General features: G+C 41.1%; 1 long non-coding RNA gene across 1 annotated transcript; it reads right to left on the bottom strand.

Annotated features, from left to right (window-relative positions):
• Positions 1 to 939: 939 nt before the first annotated feature.
• LOC104003881 (uncharacterized) lies at positions 940 to 23,526 on the bottom strand. The gene is made up of 4 exons (XR_001713986.2): positions 23,449 to 23,526; positions 18,271 to 18,369; positions 6,537 to 6,777; positions 940 to 3,444 (listed from the first exon to the last, which is right to left on the bottom strand). It is a non-coding gene; the product is annotated as an uncharacterized LOC104003881 (long non-coding RNA).
• Positions 23,527 to 24,833: the final 1,307 nt, after the last annotated feature.

Raw genomic sequence — 24,833 nt, 5'->3', positions numbered from 1 at the left:
AGCTAAAAAATTGTAATAAATTGAACTAATATAAATTACTCATTAACATGTTTTATTGTTTTCCACAAAATCCATAATTAAGAAATAGTGGGTTAGGTAAGATATATTTCCCAACATTTGGTCAGATTGGCTAAGAAGCTCTGGGCAAAGGACACCTCCTCTGAGTCAGGATTTTGGCCTTTTAAATGAGGGCACTGGACTAACTGCCCATTCACATCTCTCTAAAACACACATTTATACGCAATTGTTCATCGTATATAATCCTTCCAAGGATGAAGTGTTTCAACTCAATATATTTTCCAGACAAACTCCCCCGTTTAAGTGGCAAAGCTCTTCTTTAAACTTTAACATTTTTACTTTAAAATGTTATTTCCAGGGCCTCAAAACTGTGTCAAGACAGCATTTTTAAAACTACTATTATAAATAAATACTAAGTAACACCTAAGTTCTCATTTCTTGTCTTCTCATCCTCTCTGTGCTAGGTTGTAGTGTGTAGTATCACACATACAAGCTCAAGGAATGGATGATATCTGAACTTGAACTCAGACAACATGAGTCTCATCCACAAAAAGAGAGAAGTTTGATTAGACAATACCAAGGTCTCTCTTACTAACAGTGTTACTTTCTTTCAAAAACAAGACCAATCTGGCTTAATTTCAGTGTATGAGGCAAAGAAGATGAGTTGTCCCCAATATCTGTTTTGTGCTTTTTGTGTGTGTGTGTGTGTGTGTGTGTGTGTGTGTGATAGCTCCCCTGATTTCCATCTGGACATATAACTACTCAAAATAATGACTACATTTCTCTTCTCTTGAAGCTAGGCATGGCCAAGTAGGTAAGTTGTGGCCAAAAGAATGCAAACAGAATTGGTATGTGCAACTTGCAGGAAGTGTTCTTAAAATAAAAGCAAGCGCTTCATCAGTCATTCCTTTTTTTTTTTTTTTCCTGACTGGATGGGGATAGGAAACTCAAGAAACCATTTTAGACCATAAGAAGCTCAAGCAGTCATTATAGTTCATGTGATAAAGATGGCAAAGCCATAGATAAAAGAAACCTGGGACCCTGACACCATGGAGCCTCACATCAGCTACATATCAGGCAGACATTTTGTTTGAGGGAGTAAACATTGTATGTTTAAGCTACCACTCATTAGGGTTTTCTGTCACTCATAGTTGAACTGAATTTTAACTTATATAATGTGTGCCTTCCTATCTGTAAATTCATTCAGCCTCCCAAGTAGCTGAGATTGCAGGTGCCTGCCACCATGCCCGACTAATTTTTGTATTTGTAGTAGAGATGTGGTCTCACCATGTTGGCCAGGCTGGTCTTGAACTCCTGACCTCAGGTGATCCACCCACCTCGGCCTCCCAAAGTTCTGGGATTACAGGCGTGAGCCACTGTGCCTGGCCTAATTTCTTTTTAATAAATAGAGGTTTAATAATTAAAAGACAGTCTTTGCAAAGTCCATTTGTTGTTCTGCTAAAATCTAAACATTTGCAAAGTGGTGTGCAGTATCTGGATTCCCTAAAACACATTGATCCCACTCAATATTAATCTTTAGAAAGATTTATAGACCTTTTAGAAAGTGCTATATCTGGCCAGGTGCGGTGGCTTACACCGGTTATCCTAGCACTTTGGGAGGCCAAGGCGGGTGGATCACGAGGTCAGGAGATCGAGACCATCCTGGCCAACATGGTGAAACCCCGTCTCTACTAAAAATACAAAAATTAGCCAGGCTTGGTGGTGTGCACCTGTAGTCCCAGCTACTCAGGAAGCTGAAGCAGGAGAATAGCTTGAACCTGGGAGGCGGAGGTTGCAGTGAGCCAAGATGGCGCCACTGCACTCCAGCCTGGGTGACAGCGCGAGACTCTGTCTCAAAGAAAAAAAAGAGAAAGTGCTATATCTCTGTGCTTCCCCACCTCCTAAATGTGTAAAGAAAAAGCTACCAAACCACAAAAGTAAGTGAGGAAGTAAGTATATTTGATAAAGTGGTTTGAAATTCCCATTCCAAGGAAATTTCTTAATGATATATATTGTTAAGGCTATCAAGCACTTTCTACATAGCAGGTATCATGCTAAGCAATTTAAGTGGATATTTCAATTAATCCTTACAACATCCTTGGGTCTGGTGCCTTACACCACTCAGCCATCCTGACACTAATCTTTACAACATCCTTGGGAAACACATGCTATGATTACCTGCACTTTTAAAACTGAGAAATTAAGGCTTAGAGAGAGTAGGTAAAAATGTAAAAGCCAGGTCTCTAACCCAGGTCAGTATAGCCTCAGGTCTTAACTAGAGCCTCTACTAAATGTGATTGTATTCATTTGATAAAGAAGTTGCTTTGTAACAGTTTTAATGCAGAAAGATCAAGTGAGACTAGCTCTCATCTGTATATGAAAATTCCCTTGACCATAGGCTGGTGTTCTTGATTAAGACATGTAGTTGGGGGCATTTGCCCCACATACCTCCATTTTTATATCCTTCCCAAGTTCTCTGAACCCTTCTCCACTCCCCACCATCCCTCATTAGCTACAACAAATCAATGAGTGAAAAATTTGTCAATTTACCAAATTACTTCAAAACTTGTTTTATTTAACCATTTATAAAATTTATAGCAAATAAGCTGTATAGTTTTAACAGCTTTGGGAGATTTTTGTGCACTTGGTTTTGGCACAAAGATTTAATTGAATCTAGTTTCAGCTTTTCTGCAGCTGTTTTGCCACTGCCTTTCACCATGGATAGCTAAAGTTTAATGTATTCTAGATTTTTCAATACTTTGGATATATGACCTTTTAAATAGAGAATTACTTGTGTATTTCAAATTACAAATGTTACACATATCTCAACTATCAAGAATTTCAGAACCAAGGTAGAGGGTTTTGTTCATCCAATATATTACAAATTCAGTCCTTAGAATTTTGTAATTATTTTAATTCATAGATTTTTTTTCAAACTGACTTGATAAAACGAATATGCATGTATTTTAGTCAGTGTCAAGAACTGGGAAGCGTCCAAGATTTTACCTCACTTGTAATCTAACAATTTAGCCTCATAATTTCATGGATGCCAGCAGAAGACACAAGACTTCTGGGTCAGAAACAATTTATTACTCATAGAAATAGCAGTAGCTAGACTATCAGAATTTCTATGAAGGTTCCCTGAGCTCCAATTCCCACAGGGTAATGGGAAGAATGCCAGGTGATACCTGCACACACAATGGGTTGCATTACAGAAGAATTCCGAGCTTAGGGAACTTGAATCTTTTAAAATGGAAAGTAGCATTTATGCCCTTCGCTCAGGAAGAAGACACTGTTCACTATATGAGTATTCTTGAAAATAGAGTCCAGAAGATAAGAGAGTCTTGTCTTGCTTACAAGTTGTGCAGAAACATGAGAGAGCTGTGGAAATTGTCTCCCAATAGGCAGTTGAAGAGTACTTGATGTCTAAAATGTGAATCACACAGAAAATAAGGTTCAATTGAGTTGAACTGACAAATCTATTGCAAAAGGGCTATGGTAAAATGGCTGCAGTAAATTAAAAATGAAACCTAAGCTGATCTATACTAACTAAAATAAAACATTTGAAAAGCTTCAGTGGCTGGTGAACTGTCTCATTCAACATAAATTGCTACAGATTTTATACTGGTAAACAGAAACAATGTTTGGTGACTCAGTAATACTACAATTGGCAATTTATCATGCTGGCCATTCTCCAAGTTGAGTAGATTTTTTGGCAAATGGATCTTTGTTTGAATTGGCCTGCTTCCTAGGCTCATGTTCAGGGTCCTACTGCTTATTAGATTTCAGTTACAGCTAGCTATAAGCTAAGGTGCTAACTGAAAAGAACATAGTTTTTTTTCCCTTTTCAAGAATACGTATTTTAACAAGAAATCTGACAAATCGACAAGGTCTTCCCAAAGTAACTCATCTATATTATCACATTTTCTAGCTCTTGATGAATGCATATTTGAGCACATGCTACCTTCCCCAAATCTCACACATAGATTACCATTTTTCAACCTGATTGATTATTGACTTTTCCACTTTGATCCAATTGATTCTGACTTCACTTCTTGTCCAGCTTAGCTCCCTCAGTTCATTACTATATAAATTCATATACATTCTCTTGGAAATTCTGTTATCTCCTTTGCTTCTCTCTCCCTTACTCCAAATGGTAAGCACTGGAAATTTTCAAACATTTGCCCACTTTGTGCCATACCCATGCAGCTAAACTTTGCTAGGGAACTACACTACCAGACAAATTGGTATGCTTATAAGTTGATGCATACCAACCCCAAATGGGCATTTGATACTACCTGGCAGTCTTACAGAAAATCTTACATTTCTCTCCTCAAACTACTTTCCCACTGCCCACAAGGATATTTCACACTTTATCCACTCCAAATTTCCTGTTCCTCCTCTTCCTCCTTAAAAGGGCTGCATTATGATTTTTGTGGGCCCTGGATACTTCTGCCTTCATGGGTCCCTTCCTCTATTAAAAAATACTAAAAATTATGTTTCATCATCAAGTTGTTATAAAGACAAACACAATCCAAGTGTGATTTATTATTATATATTCATTGTTACAATATTCATTTTTTCCTCCTGATTTCAAAAGAAATTAAAATTAAAACATTTTTCATGGGCCCTTGAAAATATTGTGGGTCCCAAGCAGGCACTTAGACTACTATGCTTAATGGAATAAGCCAGTCTTGCTCCCAACACCTCTTCATCTGATGACCTTGCTTTTTACTCTATTTAGAATATAGATTAAATATTCCTCATCTTGGCATGTGGAGCCTGGGAGTGAAACCTGGGCAGAGGATGTGAAATGGGAGTTGTCTCTATACAGCAGGATTTCTCAACCTTGGCACTATTGACATTATGGGCTGAATGATTCTTTGTTGTGAGGGACTGTCTTGTACATTGTAGGATGTTTAGCAGCATCCCTGGGCTTTCTCCTCTAGGTGCTGGTACCAATTCTCCAGTCATGACAACCAAAAATGTCTTCAGACATTGCCAAATGTCCCCTGGGTGGCAAAACAGCCCTTGGTTGAGAACCACCTCTATAGAGGCATAAGTTGAAGCCATGGCAGTGAATGAGTTCTTGGGAAGACTCATAAGAAAGAAGAGAAGAAGATATTAGTGAACCCCAACATGTGAGGGACTAGCAAAAAGAAAGTAGCCACCAGAGAATACTATCCTACTCTTAATCTGGAGTAGACGTGATTTAGTTAGAAAGACTCCAATGTCTACAACCTCTTAGTGAAACAGCTGAACAAAGGATTTTGTAAAACCAGTTACCTGGGCCATCGCAAAGGTGGAAATGTTCCCCACACTCAGGGTGATTTGATGCATCCCTGTCTAACAATGAAGGGTTGGCATAGACAACCTCTGAGAATTTGCCTAAGTCCCTGAGGTTCTGTGAGATAGTTCTAATCATTATAAACAAGAGCCAGATACTATAAAACCATAGAGCTTCTTGATTCTTTTAAAAAATTAAAGGCCAGATGTATGACTTTTGTGGGTCACGTAGAGTTGTGCAGACACAACATTCTTTGCCAAATCCTGCATCCTCACAGGTGTTACTTCCCAATATACCTTTTGCCCTTCTAATTCAATTTCAGCATCTGCTTCTCAGAGAATCCAGCTAACACAGGAGTATAGTTTATTTCTTCTTTCCACAATATGAAAAAATATAAAATGTAGTTTATCCTCAATTCCTACATCATAACCCATAATCCTGTTTATACACATGAACACATGCAAAAGATGCTTCATACAGAATAATGCACAGTTGTTTTTTTTTTTTTACTTCAGACAAGTAGCACAGGTATGCTTTCAAAAGGCAGAGAACTGTAGTCCTTTGTTTACATATCTTACTACCTACCACGTTATATTTTTTTCTGACATGAATAGTGTTTACCTTCACTTCTGTTCAAGTCTCCTAATGAGATGACTAAACTCATTGCTAACATTCAAGGAAGACTGTGTTTGTGGTGAATGAACCAGACCCTGTGGTCCCCTTAGGGTCTCAATGCCTGTTCACTTGAATAGGGGTAATTCATCAGTGGTGCCACAAACAGGATTGCTGTGCATGATGTAGTCAGGTGTGCCCGTATACACTGTGGACAGGGCTGGACTCAGCAGCCCTCTTTTGGCCAGAGCTGCAAACTGGCCAGGGCCACAGCAATGCTAGATGGCTAGATTTTGCATAGCAAAGAGTACCTTTTTACTATGTTCCCTTTAAATCCTTGAAATACTGGGGAATCTTGTGCTTACTAATCTTACAGTTGTAAAGTCCAACAGGTATGTTAATCAAAAGGTGCTAAAAGTTTATCCAAGATAAACTGTCTATCTTGGATTTCATTGGCATTTTAAAAAATACTGTTTCAACTGTAAAGTGGGCAGAATTCTAGGATGGCCCCCATGTTCACCCTGTATAATCTCCTCCCCTTGAGTGCAGGTGGAACTGGTGACTTGTTTGTAACCAACAGAATATGGCAAAGATGATGGTATGTCCCTCATGTGATTACCTTATGATTTGTATAGAAGTCTTTGAGTAGACTTGCTCTCCACTCTCCTGATGCCCTTGAAGAAGAAAGCTCCTGTGAGCTTAGCCACAAGAAAATGAATCCTTCCAACAACCTGAGGGAACTTGGAAGCAGATCCTCTCCTAGTCGAGCCTCTGATGAGAACTCAGTCTGGCTGACACCTTGATCGTAGCCTTCTGAGAGGATCCAGCTAAGCTGTGACTAGAATCCTGACTTATGGAAGCTGTAATATAATAAATAAGTATTGTTTTAAGCTGCTAAATTTGTGGCAATTTGTTCCACAACAATACAAAACTAATACAAACTGTATCTTTATTTTAAGTTCTTCTTGCTTTTTTTTTTCCTTTTATCTCCCTCGCTGTCTATTGGAGATTGTAAATCTCATTTTTTGTTTGTTTCAGAATAAGCCTTTTCAGTGTAACATTTTGATGGAAAGGCATTATATTTTAATAATTTTTCTCAAACTAACAATAAAAAATGCGAAATATTCAAATCCTTTACTATCACGAAACTGTTTTAGTAAAGTTCAGAAGCTTACTAGTCAGAATAAATTGGTCTTATTCATATTTCACATTGACATTCCATTTGACCTCTGTCTCCTAAATGTTTCATTTGCATTCACTGATGAAAAACAAAGACCCCACCCCCTCCCCCAAAAAAATCTGAACAGTATAAAACAGACTTTAGCTCATGGCTGATTTTAGTCCAAACATTTCAATAGTATATTTTCACTGAATTGCCTATTAAATTATATTTCTTAAGGGAAGTAGAGGATAATTCAAACATTTAAAAATGACTGTTACACTGATTATTATGTAAGTAGCTGAGTTTGGTATTTTAGTGATACAGAGAAGAAAATCAACTGAGAGATAAATCTTTTCATGGTAGTTTCATGCTTTATATCTCTCAGGGGAAGCCTGCCATGTTATTTTATTCACAAAATCATTTTCCAGAGTGACCTTTTGGTATATTTATTTTATTGCTCCTGATAATGTGTAATAAACACATTTCAATATTTTTTCACATATGGTAAAGTGATCTTTGTCTATCATTTGAAATTAAAATTATTATCCAAATTTCATTTGAAAGAGTGAGCGTATTCATTCAGTAAGCAGCATAAAGGGACATAAGGCATAGTGTAGGGCAAACTAAAGAGGTTTGATATAAATTACAAATGTTCTGCAATATTTTCATAAGTCTACAAGAGCGAATGTCTTATCTCCTTAGTCTGTTTTTTTTCCTTCTTTTTTAATAGCAAGTAGATGGTTCACTATGCTAACTTAGTAAAAATATCTCAACATGCCCACAATTGTAAAACTACTGTAGAGTGAGTTAGCGTATATCAGTTAACATCATCTTTTTGTAGCATCTGAGATGCATCCTTCTTTATCAAGGGAAGCATATATGCCTTAGAAAAATATACTTTAAATGAGAGAAAATTGTAGAGCAAAGAAAATATTGCATCAAAGAATGGCTTAGAATAAAACTATTTTAGAAAAACTTTAAGGTAGTATGCATGTTCTCACTCATAAGTGGGAGTTGAACAATGAGAACACATGGACACAGGTAGGGGAACATCACATGCTGGGGCCTGTCGGGGGCTGGGGGGGCAGGGCAAGGGGAGGGAGAGCATTAGGACAAATATCTAATGCATGCGGGGCTTAAAACCTAGATGACGGGTTGATAGGCGCAGCAAACCACCATGGCACATGCATACCTATGTAACAAACCTGCATGTTCTGCACATGTATCCCAGAACTTAAAGTAAAATACAAAAAAGAAAAAAGAAAAGGAAAAACTACAAGGTGGTAGACCAGGGGAGGCTGAGAAGAAGAGGGAATGCTATTACATGGGGAAGACTTCTAAGATGATTGAGAGGTTTGAAGGTTTTAGAGAGGATCTAGAAGATAAAAGATATTAAAGCAAGGTAAAATAGTATAGGTGAACAACAAAAAAACTAAAAGAATTGCAATTTTTGGCCAAGCATGGTGGCTCATGCCTGTAATTCCAGCACTTTGGGAGGCTGAGGCGGGCAGATCACAAGGTCAGGAGATCGAGAACATCTTGGCCAACATGGTGAAACCCGGTCTCTACTAAAAATACAAAAATTAGCTGGGTGGGGTGGCGTGCACCTGTAATCCCAGCTACTTGGGAGGCTGAGGTAGGAGAATCACTTGAACTGGGGAGGTGGAGGTTGCAGTGAGCCGAGATCGTGCCATTGTACTCCAGCCTGGGCGACAAGAGTGAAACTCCATCTTAAAAAAAAAAAAAAAGAATTGCAATTTTTTTAACCTTAGAAGAAATGAACAAATTGTTCATAGTATGGAGGTAAAAATGTCAGCTGTGTTTTCCCTTTCATACAGTCTAAGAATTCCTTCAAAGATCATTTTAGATTTAAAGATATGTTAATAAACACATGTCATAATTTGCAGCCATCCAGACCTTTGGAACACCTGAGTTTGAGGAATGGCTCACCTTATGAGCTTTGCTTTCCCAACACAGGAGTCCCAAACTCACTTTCCCAGCCTTTCTTGAAGCTAAGGTGTAAATATTTGTATTAGACTCAGCCAATGAGGTGCACTCACATGAGTTTAAAAGAGACAAATATGAGGAAACGGACACTGTGGAGTCTCTAAACTCTGTGGAGTCTCACCAGTCTCTAAAGAAAATGATGGCAGAAGCAATGACTTTCAGGGGCAGTGATGGCAGCAGTTCAGCATCCATGTCCAGGATCAATGGGACAATTTGTGGTGTCTGTGCCCAGTGGTCACAATGGTGGCATCCTTTCTGGACCCATCCTGCAGCATCATTTTGGTGTTGTGCCTTCCCATATATCTTTGAGGCTGGTCTGTTCCTCCAAGAGGTTCTATTGAGACATCTAATAATATATGTTAGACATATTTTCTGCCTAACCAACCATAGTAAGTTCTGATGTTTGCAACCAAGAACCCTGACTGTTGTGAATCGCTTTCTAAAGAGAAGAGCTATGAAACCCTAGATACAAAGGAATCATTAAGAGAGAGCCTTTCTAAAATTATTGCAATGTTACTTAATCCAGAGTCAGAAAAAATAGCACCCTGGGGATGTTCTTTGCAACTTTGTAATGTACTGAAAAATTGGGAAATTGAAACACCACGAATGAGTACACTAGGATAAGATAAGCAGAATACTAAACAGTTAATAGCTTCTGTTTTATTAGATGGGGGGAAATCTACTTTAAAACACAATCACATATAGTCCAGCGGGAGTAAGAAGTAGTGGAAGTATAAATGAAACTAAAGTTGTAGAATGTGGATAATTACGGAATCTGGGTAAGGGATATTCTATTTACTTTATGTGTTTGAATTTTTTCTTTAAAAACATTTAAATAAAAAATCATAAGTTAAGGAATTAACATTAATCGGGAAAAATATATGCTTCCTTATTTATCTTTTAAAATGAGAAAGAGAAGCAAGACTAAGTATTGTTTAGAAATTTGGCTATCAGTGTCTGCCAAAGCAATAGAACTGAGAAAAACTTGTAAAAACAAAAGATAAGGACAGACATAGTGGATATGACTACTTTTTAGGTCACTTTTTCCCTAGGTTTTTCAGGAATTGCTTATTAATGTAGTCTACAAGTATTTTTCTTAGTGACTGCCACGTGTTGGCATTGTTCAAAATGCTTGGGAAATAAAATAAAGATCCTTGCCCTTTCCTAAATTTTTTTCTATATGTATTACCTAATTTCAATAACAGATTTTATACATACTTCAGTTTACAAGCCTAGTTATCTAATTTTTAAAATTTAAAACTGTCTTCTGTTTTCATGGTTTAGGATCACAAGATTTTACAGCTGAAAGGAAGTTTAGATTTCATAAAGTACAACTCCTAATTTTCTTATAATTCACAATAATATTTTGCCTTTGTAAAATCCTTTATAAGTTATGATATGTCTTCTTGAGACCTGGAGAGGATAAGTGACTTGCCAGGTTTATACTACCTGTTAGTAGCTGAACAAAGACCTTCCAATTTGTGTTTTGGTACCCTTTCTGCTACACCAAACTTTGCTTGTTTCAATGTAACGGTTGTGGTTGACTGGAAAGATTTTAACCTAAAAATGCTACCATTTATACATCCTAGGTCTGTTCCTCTTGACTCCCTTGCTCTCTGTGCCCCTTCTTCTCCCTCTCTCATTGGCTGTAACCCGATCCTACAAATGACTAATATGTGTCTTTCTCTTTGGCACTAACATTCTTGCATGCTGCCATTCCTTAACCATTGTTCAGCTAGGCTCTCCTAATACAGAACCTTTAATCTTTTTTGATAACATTCTCTCTTCATTACTCTAAATAACTTGTCAGGACCTTTTTTCTCATCTTCCAGTTACCTACATGTTTCAGATGGCTAGGTACTCAACATAAACAAAGAATGGAGGCCCCACGGCTGACAAGTGTACTGCTGTATTTAATTACTTCCAGGTTCTCTGCTACTCCTTAGCTTCATAGAGTATGCCCCCATCTCATGCAGCACCAAAGAGCATTTTTTTTTTTTTTTTTTTTTTTTTGAGACGGAGTCTCGCTCTGTCGCCCAGGCTGCGCGATCTCGGCTCACTGCAAGCTCCGCCTCCCGGGTTCACGCCATTCTCCTGCCTCAGCCTCCCGAGTAGCTGGGACTACAGGCGCCCGCTACCGCGCCCGGCTAATTTTTTGTATTTTTAGTAGAGACGGGGTTTCACCGTGTTAGCCAGGATGGTCTCGATCTCCTGACCTCGTGATCCGCCCGCCTCGGCCTCCCAAAGTGCTGGGATTACAGGCGTGAGCCACCGCGCCCGGCCGAGCATTTTTTAAATTCACTGTGTTATATATACTCACGAGTTTCTGTTCATCATACCACTAGAGTCTAAGGTCCCCTAGAAAATATTTGAGGTTCAAGCCACAACAAAAGTGCTTCCAACTACTAAGTTTTAACATAATCTGCCAATCAGTTACTGTTTAGCCACTTGATCTCTCTCTCGCTGTCTCTCTCTCTCTCGTGTGTGTGTGTGTGTGTGTGTGTGTGTGTGTGTAAAGTGTCACAGTGTTTAGGTTATCTATGTTTTGGGGAAAACGTCATAGTGGCTTAAAATAATTTACAGATGCTTCTTGACTTACCATGGGGCTACATCTGGATAAACCCATTATAAGTTGAAAATGTACTTTTGACTTGTAATATTTTAAACTTATGATGGGTTTATTCAGACTTAGCCCCAAGATAAGTCAAAGAGCATACTGAATGTGAATGATTGTGTCCCATCTTAAAGTTGAAAAATCATGAGTCAAACCACCATAAGTCAGGGACCGTCTGTATTATTATCTAACATGGTTGTATGGGTTGACTGGGCTCAGCTAGGTAGTTCTTGGGTTCTCTCAGGTGGTTGCAGTAGATGGCGGCTGGAGTCATCAGAAGACTCAACTAGGCTGGATGTTGAAGATGGCTTCTTTAGTCACATCTTGTTCAACAGCCTGAAACACCTAGGGGCTTGCCAGGAATTTCTCTCTCCATGCAGTCTCTTCGTGTGACATGTGGCTCCCTCAAAACATAGAGGTCTCAGGGTAGTCAGACTTCCTACATGGCAGTGGGTTTCCTCCAGAGCACGTGTTCCAAGAGACCCAGGTGAAAGCTCAAAGACTTCTTTTGACTTCAAAAGGAGGATACTACACAAAGGTGTAAATATTGGGAGGTGCAGTTCATTGGTGGGGGGTGGAGATGAGGGAGAAATCTTTGGTGACTAGCTATCAGATGAAGGAAAGTAGAATCTGCAGCTAAAAATCAAGTTATCTGTGAGTCCACCTGACTGGCAGGGCTCTATTTTTAAAACAAGTACAATTGCCTGTAATACAGCCTTTATTTTTTGGTGTAGCAGATCTGGAGTTTCTTTTAATTAAACAAAAGAGAAAAAGAAAAACTTTGAACGTAAATGACTTGTATCTCTTTAAACTGTATTTAATCTCTTATTTATTGGAGCATATGACAGCTCTGTTGATGGCTGGAGGCAGACCTGCAAACATTCTAGGGCTGACAAGCCAAAACAGGTGAGCCCATCTTCTGTGATTCACCTTGGTAGAAATGATTACTACCCAGCTCCGGGCCGGCAGACCACCTGCTCCCTTTCACCCACACAGGCTTCCCCACAGCCTGAAATATACCCTGCATCCTTTCAGAGATGGTGGATTGAACATGTGTGGAGAGACATCCAAACGCTTTTTTTTTTTCCAATGAGAGACATTTTGTGAAGTTTTGGCAGCATGCTGGCTGGCAAAGTAATCTGGCTGGCACACTCCTCCTGCATGGAGTTATGGCACTGCCACCTCTACTCTGGAGAGTTTCGAAATTTCATTTTGCACACCCTGTAAGATGTGAGTCATTCGGCTCGCAAAGGAGGATGAGGAGGAGGCGGCCATCTGCTAGTCATGAGCAGATGACAAATACCCTGCACTGCGAATTTCCATCCTCGTTTCACAATATTTAAGTAAACACATTTTGTAACCATTTTTCCCAGAGTTCCTTAGTGCTTAAGATGGATTTTTTTTTCAATAAACAATATATAAAAGCTGCTTTCTCTCCTCCAAACAACTGTATTAGCAAAGTGACATGAAGGCAACCATCACAAAGTGCTGTCTGTTGAATGACCAGAGCAAAAAGTATACTCATCTGAATTGAATGATTAAACCTCATGCAATTTCAGACCGATCCAGCTAAATTACCAGGTCCATGAGAGGCCGCTCCATCATGCACAGCTCCATGGTGACCTCTACTGTCTGCCTGCAAGAATCCCCAAACTATCTTCCATCAAAAACGAAGTTTCCAAATAACATCTATTTAACATTTCTTTGTGCTATGTTATGGGAAGGAAGGAAATTGAAGAAAGAAAAGATAGATGCTCTCCTCTTAAATTACGAGAGGCACGTTACATTCATAAAATAACTGGGAACTAATGCACGATCTAATTTTGTGTTCGCTTCAAGCTGTGCAACATGGCTTAATGCAGAATTTATTCATTCCTTCACCAATTTGATCTGAAGAAGCCAACAACAAAAAAATAGCCAAATAGAAATAGAAAATTAATATCAGGGAGAAAATTGACTGCGTATGTGCAAACCAAAAAGGTCAAAGGAGCTTCAAATATGGCTCTGGGCATCCTAAAAGGCAGACAAAGAAGAAAACAGTAGGATGTGTTGCCTAGACCTTGCTATCATGAAGAAGAAAGACTATCATTCCTTAAGTAGATATTTTTTCTTGGTATTAAATTTTGAATGAAATTCCTATGGGATATTTTGTGCCATATTCCAGGTGGCACAAGGGCTAGCATGCTCCTTAGAATTTGTACTGCTGCTGTAGAACTAGCAGGGCTGTTTCTTTTAACTTTGATGAGAAAAAAGTATATGCCATTGAGGAAGGAAATAAAATACATCCCTGCCGACAACCAGAGAGAGTGAGAAATGGTCCTGCTGGCAGCCAGACCATGATGTTCTCAACTAACATAAACAGTGCTGGGACAAGACCATTCCATGATCATATTTGGAACAAGATAAAGATAAAGCCACCCAGTAATCACAAAAATAACTAAACTTTCTCCTTCTCTGAATAACATGAGTGACTGCTGTTCCCTTACCTGTGACAGCTCCAGCCTTATTTGTTCTGTATAAAAACTATTGAGATGCCCAAACACAAAATTGCCCCTGCTTCTTGAGAGCGTCCAATCCATAATTGGTCCCTGCTTCCTAATTCCTCCTGAGAATCTTTTGGAGTAAGCCTAATCCCAATGAGGGGCCCCTGCCTCCTCCCTCTTTCCAAGGGCCTTAGGATTCCTCTGTATTCTCTCTTTTGTGGCAACTAGCTCAACAAACCTAATGTTTCTTAATACGATGTGTTTCTAGATGTCTTTCGTTGCTGGTCTTTCATAGTATGAAGCACCACACAGTGAAGGCGATTCTGAAAGGGATTAATATGGACCATTCAGTATGTCTATTCTCTGTCTCATTCCAGGACAGAGTACAGTGTGCTTACTGGAAGAAAGAAATGGCTTTTCCCTTAGACAGCCTTCCCTAAATGTTCTTTTTTTTGGTCCAGGCTTTCAATATGAGATCACTTACAGATAGTTGAAGATTTTACTCTCTTATGGAGGTCTAGGGGCATGAGCTGGTACTCTGTTCCTGGTTGAAAGCAGATCCATGTGATTTGGGTAATCCATGATGAATCCCTGACCAATACAAATATTTTTTTCATTGTAGAAGATACTGTAATTTTTAGTTTCTGGTCCATATCCTTTTATTCCTTATATTTTTTTTCTATGAACTCCTCTCCCAGCTTCAGTGTCCTTTGGCTTCTAACAGCCCACACCAAACCTGGAGCCATCCCTCAGATACGGAGAACTGGAAATGCCTGGGAGTTTACATTCACCACCACCCCTTACCTTCAGGCTTTTGGCTGGTAACTGACTAGAATAGGAAAGCCAACACCCTCCAAGTTGAGTTAATTGAGTGTATAATGTACCCTGTTGAGCTCTCCTGCAGGATCAAGCTGAAGCTGAGACTTGCTTAGCTTCTTTCTCACCCCTGTCTTACTTCCCCCACTGCCTTACTGATCTCCCCTGGGGGCACGTTCTTAATAAATCATTGGCACAGAATTATCACTGCAAGCTCTACTTCTGCAGAACACAACCTATGATGCTCATCTAGCCATCACTGTATCCCTACAAAGTAGAAATCATATCATAATCTTTCAGATGAAGACAGAAAGGCTCAGAGAGATTGAAAGACCAGGCCAAGGTCACACAGTTGGTAAACAGTGGACTAGACCTAAAATCCTCACCTAGTGCCCCCATTTTTTACTATGCTTCATTGCCTGTCCTTTGGGGCCTGGCATCTGGCCTTATCTTCTGTCTGTGGGCCCTCAGAGGGAAGGTTCTGATGCCTGGGGAAGAAAGCAAGGACCCAAATGTCCTCTGCCAAGCATCTGATGCATAATGGAATGTTTATGCTGCCATCTGGGGCATGGTTTTCCTGTCCGCAGCATTCAGGCAAGGATTTATTGCCACTCCATTCTCCCTGATCGCTGAACAGATTGCCCCCTGTTGCTTGTGGCATGTAACTCCCCCTCTTCCAATCTACCGCCTCTCTCAGACTTCATGAGACAAACATAAAAGTCATGGCCTCAGGAGAATGCTTGATTTCTGTCCAGTCTGTCACACAGAAGCGTCATTGTTAAGTCCTGGGTGGCTCTTCCCACCTGTCATCCCAGAAAAATGGGGTCATCCCTGAGAACACTCCCATGCACAGTGACATTCATTATGAGGCTACCTTTTCAAATTAAGTTTGGCATTTGAAATGAATACTACTTACTACTCCCAAACCACTCACTGCTGAGGTGACTTTCCATCATGAACTTCCTCTCATCTCCACAGACAGTGCTTAAGAGAAGGGTGAGGGAACTTCAGCATCTGCCTCTCACATTCCATTGTCAGCCTCACTCAGGAGGGCCAGTCATTGGTGAAGGTGAGAGGTGGGAGGCAGGAAGGTTCACAGAATCTCAAGACTGGGGGGATCTTTAACCACAACTAAATTCTATCGTGATGCAGAAGCAGGCATCCTTTCAGCAGCAGACTAACCATGCAGAGTTGCTGCATGGGCTATGACTGAGCACCTTCACAGGCAATGAAGCCTGCTAGTAAGCTACACAGAGAGATTGTTCCCTACCTGTGCCAAGTCCCCGTCACTGACCATGGGGTCAAGCCTGAAGAAACTGGAAGGAAACAACGTATAATCAGGGAGACCAGGGAGAATGGAGTGGCGCACACTAGACAGAATGGGTTGAAAAACGTAAATGAAGGTGGGATGCATTTCACTTCCCTGATCCTTAATCTTAACCACCACATTTTTTTTTCTGAAAGTGTTTCCTTAAAATTTAAGTAGCACCTGGATTCACTTCACTTATTTAGCTTTATTACGTAAAGACAGCTTACATAAGAATAATTAATCTTTTTTTTTCCTAGTGAGTACCTGTGTTTTTTGGTTTTGTTTTGGTTTTTGGTTTTTGTTTTTTTTCATTTTACTTTAAGTTCTGGGATACATGTGCAGAACATGCAGGTTTGTTACATAGGTATACATGTGCCATGGTGGTTTGCTGCACCTATCAACCCGTCATCTAGGTTTTAAGCCCCGCATGCATTAGGTATTTGTCCTAATGCTCTCCCTCCCCTTAGCCCCCACCCTCCGACAGGCCCCAGTGTGTGAAGTTCCCCTCCCTGTGTCCATGTGTTCTCATTGTTCAACTCCCACTTATGAGTGAGAACATCCAACCACCACATTGTACTACCTCTCTAGGGTTTTCATCAAAAAAGCTTATGTCTTTGATTACATAGGAATTCAGAGTTGGTTCTATGGGTGGGCAGAAGAGTAAGTATTCTGGGTAGAATCATTTGAAAGGCATTGGGGTCTATACCAGTGCCTGAAATTCCATCATTAGCTTCAATTTTTCAGGTAAGGTTTTGCTTCCAGAAAACTCTGACTAACATGAGGAAGGTGACATTCAAATCCATGATCATTGACGACCACAAAGCCCTATGAGAATTGGCTTACCAGGTTAGAAAACACAAAGCTAGATCCAGAGAACAGTAGTTATTCAAGTTATACTGTTGTTATTCAATAACAGTAGTTATTCAACAGTAGTTATTCTTATATCAAGTGAGGATATAAGAAGATTTGTATTTTGAGGAGGACTCTGGTCAGAAAGCAGGGGATGGGGGCAGCATAAGGGGCCAAGGGCTAGTTGGAGAGCACAGGGTGACACCAATGCAGCAGACTTTCCATGTGCTGGGGCCCTTATAGCAAGCACCTCCTCTCCAGGCAGCAACTACCCAGCCATGGAGCTTAAGAAAATGTCCTGTGGCCAAAGAGATGAAACTTGATCTGGAACCATATGCAAGGGAACCCCAATTGCCCTCCTAGAAGCAACAGGCATATCCCCAAAACCCAAACCTCTCTTTCCTCCCAGAGTCCTTGGTTGGATCTCAAGGCAGATCTCCGTGCAGCACAAGGCCAAGTCCAGCCCCTCCAGTCACTCTCCAACTAGGCCTCTCCAATCCATCAGCCCTCATATCTCTTCTACTTAGTGCTGAAAGTAAAAGGCCAAGCTCTGGATTTAGTCCAAACTTACTGCCTAAAAAATTAAATGTGAGGTCCGTGATTTGGGCTCAGCATTGACATAAAAAACAACATTCATGATAAAGCGGTCTCTAGTCCTGTTACCTTTATCATTCCCTGAAAATCCCACATAGGAAATGGTCTGGCTCTTAGCCCTGAAAGCAGGCTTTAGTGAGTCCCTAAAGCTGTAAATGTGAAATGGAGGGAAAAGGGGAGAAGGAGGGAGCAGAGTCTATAGAGGGTTACTTCTTCATCATCTTCCAAAGAAGCACATGGAGAAAATAGGTCTCTACTAATGTGGACAGCAAGAGATTCAAGAATTTAGGTCAGGCGACACCAGATTAGGGAGACCAAGGGTGTGTCTGTGTGTGGGTAGGGGGATAGGTATGGGTGTGCATATGTTGGAAAGAGCTCTGGAATATTAGTCAAAAACCTACCATGACTGGCTATATAGGCTTGATCTAGTCATTTCATCTTTCTGGCCTCAGTTTCCACATTCTTTACAAGGGGACAATACCTGCCCCAGCAACTTCAAAATTAAATGGAGTAACTCACCTGCAACCTTAAAACATACTGGCATTTCCACAGATAAATTTGAGGCAACATCACCAGGAAATCTCTGGAAATAAGTGACTGACTAAATGAAAAGAAGCTCTGAAAAATGAAAATTAATTTAATTCAGTTGAAACAGTGGTAACATGAACAAGTATTTACTGAGCATTTACTGTGTATCAGGCATTTTTCTAAGTGCTGTACAAACATTACCTTATTTAATATGCACAACAAACCGACAAGGCAAAGACTATTATCATTTCCATGTTACATATTAAGAAACTGAGGCATAGAGAGATTAAGTAACTTGTCTAATATCTCACAGCTAATGAGTAGTAGAATCAGTATCTGAACCGAGGCTTCCAGAGCTGGAACTTTGCTAAACTGTTTCTTCACAGGTGCTTAAGCCATCTGCAAGTATTATAGGAGTGGAGCACTAGCTAATAATAATAATAACGACAATTATTATTTTTACATGGTATATTTAGTGCTAGGCACTTCCTTCATTTTCTCATTGACATGCTAGCAAAAGACGTAATGTAGCAAAGTACATTATTCTTGGGGGTTTGTATCTGGCTCTGCCACTTACTAAGGGTGTGACCTTAAGCAAGTTAGCTCACCTGTGCCTTCATTTCCTAATCTGTAAAATGAAGATAATGTTAGTACTACTTCATATAGTTGTGATGAATTCGATGAGTTATTATTTATAAAGCCCTTAGGATAATGCCTAGGATACAGTCAATCCTATGTGTGTTCATTAAATACATAAACAAATGCTAAATACATAATTGATAATTATATATATGATCAACTTACATTCATGCTTTGCTTTGTATGTTCTCTAAGAAGAAGCAGTGTGTATGGAGCTGATTACAGCCAGCTCTGTAGTTCATAGGTTGGCTAGAAGCTAGATGCTCAGCTTCACAATCCCCTCTCCTTTTCCCTCCCCACAGGCTGTGCTGTGGCTGCTGCTCCTTTGTCCCCTCCAGGGCTCTGTACCAGAGACTGCTGCCCTCCTCTCTCTCACCTGTTCTCCAAACTATGTAAAAGCGGCCACCGTCAGCTCAACCTTCATCTAGGGGCTGCCTGTCCCTTGCCAGTATCCACCTCTGCTCTGAATCAGGAGAGCCCATGACAGGCTGAAGAGGCAGCAGAGTATGTTGGAAATGACTGGGGCAGTGTCTTCAATCAGCTAGGTTTTAGGAAAGGGTAAAAGAAAATAAATCACAAAAGATGCTACTTCCATCAATCTGGCATGGGGGCTAGGGAGACAGTGGTCAGGGAGATGGGGAGAAACAAAGGAAGACAGGAGGTACCACCAAAGCCATAAGGGACCAGAGGAAAATCACCCCCAAATGTTTCCCCAACCCCCTCCTGAACATACACATGCATCAGTCCTTCATGTAGAGGTCTGTGTTGTCTCCAAATCCCCCACCTGAAAATGAAGGGAACACCCAGGTTTCCCTGGAGAATCATCAGCTGAGGCCGTGTCTACACTCAGGGCTTGCCAAGAATATTCCCACAAAGCACAGCTCTCAAAAGCCTCTTCCAGTATATGTTCCCCAACGTATCCACTGAAGAGGTAATAAAAGGGAAAGTGAAGGCTCTGACAAAATATTCATTAAAAGAAAATTTTACCTGCATGTGCGTGAACACACAATCCACACCCTATCACCACCAAAACTCAATTGACAGCCCAGATGTGAACCTTTAAAAGATGCTCCCCAACTGCTCACCCTCACTGTTGCCCCCACAAATGAGCTCTGGTGAATTTAACTTCCATCTTTCTACTTGAGACTCCCTTCTAGAGCTTTGTACCCCACCACTGAGAAGGGGCCTTCCTGCTTCCCAAGGACTGCCCTCCACCTGGAACTGCTTTCCCTAAATTGTTCCTGCCCCAGAACTTTCATCATACCCAGTTTCAGTGAGGTGCGCCAGTCTATCCCACTGGGATTCATCCCACTGGGCCCTCAGCCAGGTTCTTCCTGCTCCATAAGATGATGACTAATTACCAAATGAAACAATTTAGGGAAAATCTGATACAGCCTATTGAGTTCCCCTTCCAGAGGCCCTGTATTTTCAATGGAGCCTCTGGAAACTCCAGCATTTCATCTCAAGGAATATCTCAAGGGATAACTGGGATGGATTTCTGCTATGCATGTCATGTCACTGGAGTTCAAGTTTCCGGCCCTGTTCACTCACAGGCCCAACTTTGTGTATCTTTTGTGATTTGTTTCCTTTTGATTTCTCTTAAGGCTGGGCTCACAGAATGCATCTTCCATCCTGATGTTCTACGGTATAGTGAATGGCAGGATTTGCTTTGTTCGTTGTTTGTCTTTCATATAAAGATAGAAGTTGCATTTCATATAGTCAGAGAATGAACTGCATACTCTTTTTTATTCCACTATTTTAGTTGGTGGTAGTAGAAAGGGTTCTTTTCTTCCTTCTCAGTATTGAATCTTATCTTGATCACTAACCAACTACGTGACTTCACTTCCACAAACTTCAGTTTCCTCATCTGTTAAGTGGAAATTTAGAATACCCATATTATTGGATGGGAGAGGATTAAATAGATGCCTGCTACACAGTAGGTGCTTAATAAATAGTTGTCATATCCTGAGCCTTTAATGTCATGCCTGGCCCTTGTTGATATTCCATAATGCTTGATACATAAGGAATCCAGTGTTGGTGATGAAGATTTGTCTGACACTCATTAAAGTCATGGGCAGTATGCCAGCCTGCTTCTCACAAATAAAGTGTCTACACTGCCCTCAAGAACATGGATACTGGCCGGGCACAGTGGCTCACGCCTGTAATCTCAGCACTTTGGGAGGCCGAGGCAGGCGGATCATGAGGTCAGGAGATCAAGACCATCCTGGCTAACACAGTGAAACCCTGTCTCTACTAAAAATACAAAAAAAAAAAAAAAAAAAAAATTAGCCGGGTGTGGTGGCAAGTGCCTGTAGTCCCAGCTACTCGGGAGGCTGAGGCAGGAGAATGGTGTGAACCTGGGAGGCGGAGCTTGCAGTGAGCCGAGGTCGTGCCACTGCACTCCAGCCTGGGCGACAGAGCGAGACTCCATCTCAAAAAAAAAAAAAAAAAAAAGAACATGGATACTGTTCTATTCTCTAATGAGGGCATTGTCCAGAGCCAGAGATAGGAACTAGAGTATTTCTCTGCCCTGATTTCCAGGAAAGGTGAACAACAACAGGGCTAATTATCTGGAGCTAAAGAAGAGTTCTTTAGGATTTACAGGCAGAAGGTTCATCTTGAAAAGATCTATTTCCATAATAGATTTTGCTTTATAAATGCCTTTTCAAAGGTTGCCATTTGACAGGAAAAGCTTTCAGCTTTCTTCTTTTTTTTTTCAGGCTTGTGACCTCTCACCTACTTTGAATGATTCACTCAGTCTATTCACTGCCCAGGAATGTTGGCTTTGGCAAAGAACCACAAGTCTCTTAAAATAAACACAACTGGGCTTTCATCTCATAGCGATCGCTGCTGGCTGCATATTTCACACACTGTATGGCAGGATATGTTAAATTAAAATCATAATCTCCCCAGTGAAATCTAGGGCCTGGTTAAGTCACTCGAGAATTACTCATGCATTAACTTCCAATGAAGAATATGAGTAATATCTTCAGCCATTAACTCTCCCAGGTAGTGGTCTCATCCTCTCCCAATTATCCTGACCCACAGTAAATTAAAGCCATCCAGAAGAATGTCATTTGGAAAGGAAGAAGTCAATGCCAATGCTGTTTTAAATATGTAGGTCCTGGAGAGGTGAGCTTGAACTACCTTGTCAGTTCTCTCAATCATATCTCAAAGTTTAACTTAAATTTTGCTAAATCAATATACCCAATCCATATGGATTAACAATATGCTCAACATTGTGTTAAATGTTTTGAGTAGTTCAAAGAATATATGACACTGAGCCTTTAGCAGCTTAAAGTCTTCTAGGTGACGAACAAGATTAACACATCGAGAAAATAGTAACAGAGGCCAGGTACAAGACAGTGGTAAAGTGGAGAAAGCAAAGGCTTTTCTCAAGTGAGGTTCAGGGCCTGACTTCTCTCAACTGTGACTGCGGGGTAAATCTTTGGGCTTACATAGTATCTCAGTCCTAACTTTTAAAATGGAGGATGTTATACTAACTGGATTGACTTCACAGAGTAGTTGTAATGTTTAAATAAAATAAAGAAGATAAAATTGCAATGTACAATACCACTTTTTATAGCCTGTGATAAAACAAGTGGAACAACTTAAGAAATAAGTCCAAGAAGGTTATTTGTCTTCTGGGGTTGCCTTTAAATGGTAGTGAACAGATAAGACACAGGGCTATAAACTTCTTGAGGACCAAGGCCAAGGCCATTCCTTTTTGACTTTAAATGTTGTTCATACCCTGCTTAGTGTCAGGCACATAGTAAGTGCCTAATATATTTTTGTTAAGTGAATGAATAAATGAATTCTGAAGTGCAGTTAAATTAAATTTGTGTATATTACAGTAACACAAGAGGCCCTCCTTTGGGGCTTCCCAGAGTTTTCTCCTCATTTATATTACCTGAAGAATTTAAGAGAAGTAAAATCCTAATGCTTTACAAGAGCTTTTGCCCTGTGGGCTTTCTTGAGTGATTGCTAACAACGTATCCCTGGACACCACTGAAATGAGCTTTTCTGGGCCCATCCAAAACACAGCCACAGAAAAGTGTTTGTAAGGCCCCCCTGCCCCAAATCCATAATGGGAAGATATTATGAAGAGCCCTTTGTGCTTCAGTTTAGCCCAGTGGCTAAAACAAGACTGAAAATGCACTAAGCTACGAGTGGCTGAAGATATACACCCCACTGTATAAAAACAAAATGAAAGAACAATACCTGTCTACAAAGAGGCTCATCACCCAGTTCATGGGCACATGCCCCAGGAAGTCACAGAGAGAGGAGCATTGGCCCATCATGCATGAGATTCACTACGTTGCTTCAGAGAACAACAACAACAAAATACTTACAGTATTAAAACTGCTATTTTTCCTTCTCATAAATGAAATCTTCATGAAATGTGGTATTTCCTCTAAACCATGACAAAGGGAAACAGATATACACCATGTAGGAAATGACAGACTTTGGAGAAACAGGAAAACATAAAGTACCTTAGAATGGAATGAATTTCCGATAAGGAAGCATTACCTTCATCAAATGAAACACAAAGCAGCAAGTCTTTTCCCCAGCAACAAGCAAGCTAAAATGTGGGCACTCCCTGGGGTGACATTGTGTTATGATGATCTTGCCCTATGGGAGAGCTCACAGCACAAGCAAGCACTTGTGAATCACACTGTGGTCAGAACAGAGGCTCAGAGAAACATGTTTATCTTCCCCACTTTCCTACTTGTGTGCATCTTGCACCTGTCTCTGTACATATGGGGTTGATTCTTCTCTTGTTTATTGGGTTTGGGGACTTAACATCCCTGTGTGTGTATTTATGTCTTTCCCATTTCTGCAATGAGGTTGTAAGATCAAGATTTTTGTTCTTCATTCTCTAAATTTCTATAGTACTGTTCTACATCTAGTACTATCAATGAAAGTACTGTAAGATAGAGGAATCATCCTATCAGTTTGGATCCCAATAGAAAACAGAATTCAACTCAGAAAGTTCAAATGAAGAAACTTAAAGAGACCACAACTGGGTTATAAGAACAAATAAGAGGCTCCCTCTCCCTCTCCCTCTCCCTTGTCTCCGTCTCCCGCTTTCCACGGTCTTCCCCTCTCCCTCCTCTCCATCTCCCGCTTTCCACGGTCTCCCTCTGTTGCCGAGGCTAGACTGTGCTGCCGCGATCTCGGCTCACTGCAACCTCCCTGCCTGATTCTCCTGCCTCAGCCTGCCAAGTGCCTGGGATTGCAGGCACGCGCCGCCACACCTGACTGGTTTTTGTATTTTTTGGTGGAGACGGGGTTTCGCCATGTTGGCCGGGCTGGTCTCCAGCTCCTGACCTCGAGTGATCTGCCCCCCTCAGCCTCCTGAGGTGCCGGGATTGCAGACGGAGTCTCACTCACTCAGCGCTCAATGTTGCCCAGGCTGGAGTGCAGTGGCGTGATCTTGGCTGCTACAACCTCCACCTCCCAGCCACCTGCCTTGGCCTCCCAAAGTGCTGAGATTGCAGCCTCTGCCCAGCCACCACCCCGTCTAGGAAGTGAGGAGCGTCTCTGCCTGGCGGCCCATCGTCTGGGATGTGAGGAGCCCCTCTGCCCGGCCACCCAGTCTGGGAAGTGAGGAGCGCCTCTTCCCAGCCGCCACCCCATCTAGGAAGTGAGGAGCGTCTCTGCCTGGCCACCCATCATCTGGGATGTGGGGAGTGCCTCTGCCCGGCCGCCCTGTCTGGGATGTGAGGAGAGCCTCTGCCCGGCCGCCCCCTCTGGGAGGTGAGGAGCACCTCTACCCGGCCGCCACCCCGTCTGGGAGGTGAGGAGCGCCTCTGCCCAGCCACCTCGTCTGAGAAGTGAGGAGCCCCTCCACCCAGCAGCCGCCCCGTCTGGGAAGTGAGGAGCGTCTCCGCCCGGCCGCCCGGTCTGGGAGG

Source organism: Pan troglodytes, chromosome X, assembly GCF_028858775.2.
Source record: "Pan troglodytes isolate AG18354 chromosome X, NHGRI_mPanTro3-v2.0_pri, whole genome shotgun sequence".
Taxonomy (NCBI): Eukaryota; Metazoa; Chordata; class Mammalia; order Primates; family Hominidae; genus Pan; species Pan troglodytes.
Note: the sequence above shows the minus strand (reverse complement) of the source record. Positions and strands in the feature narration are given on the sequence as shown.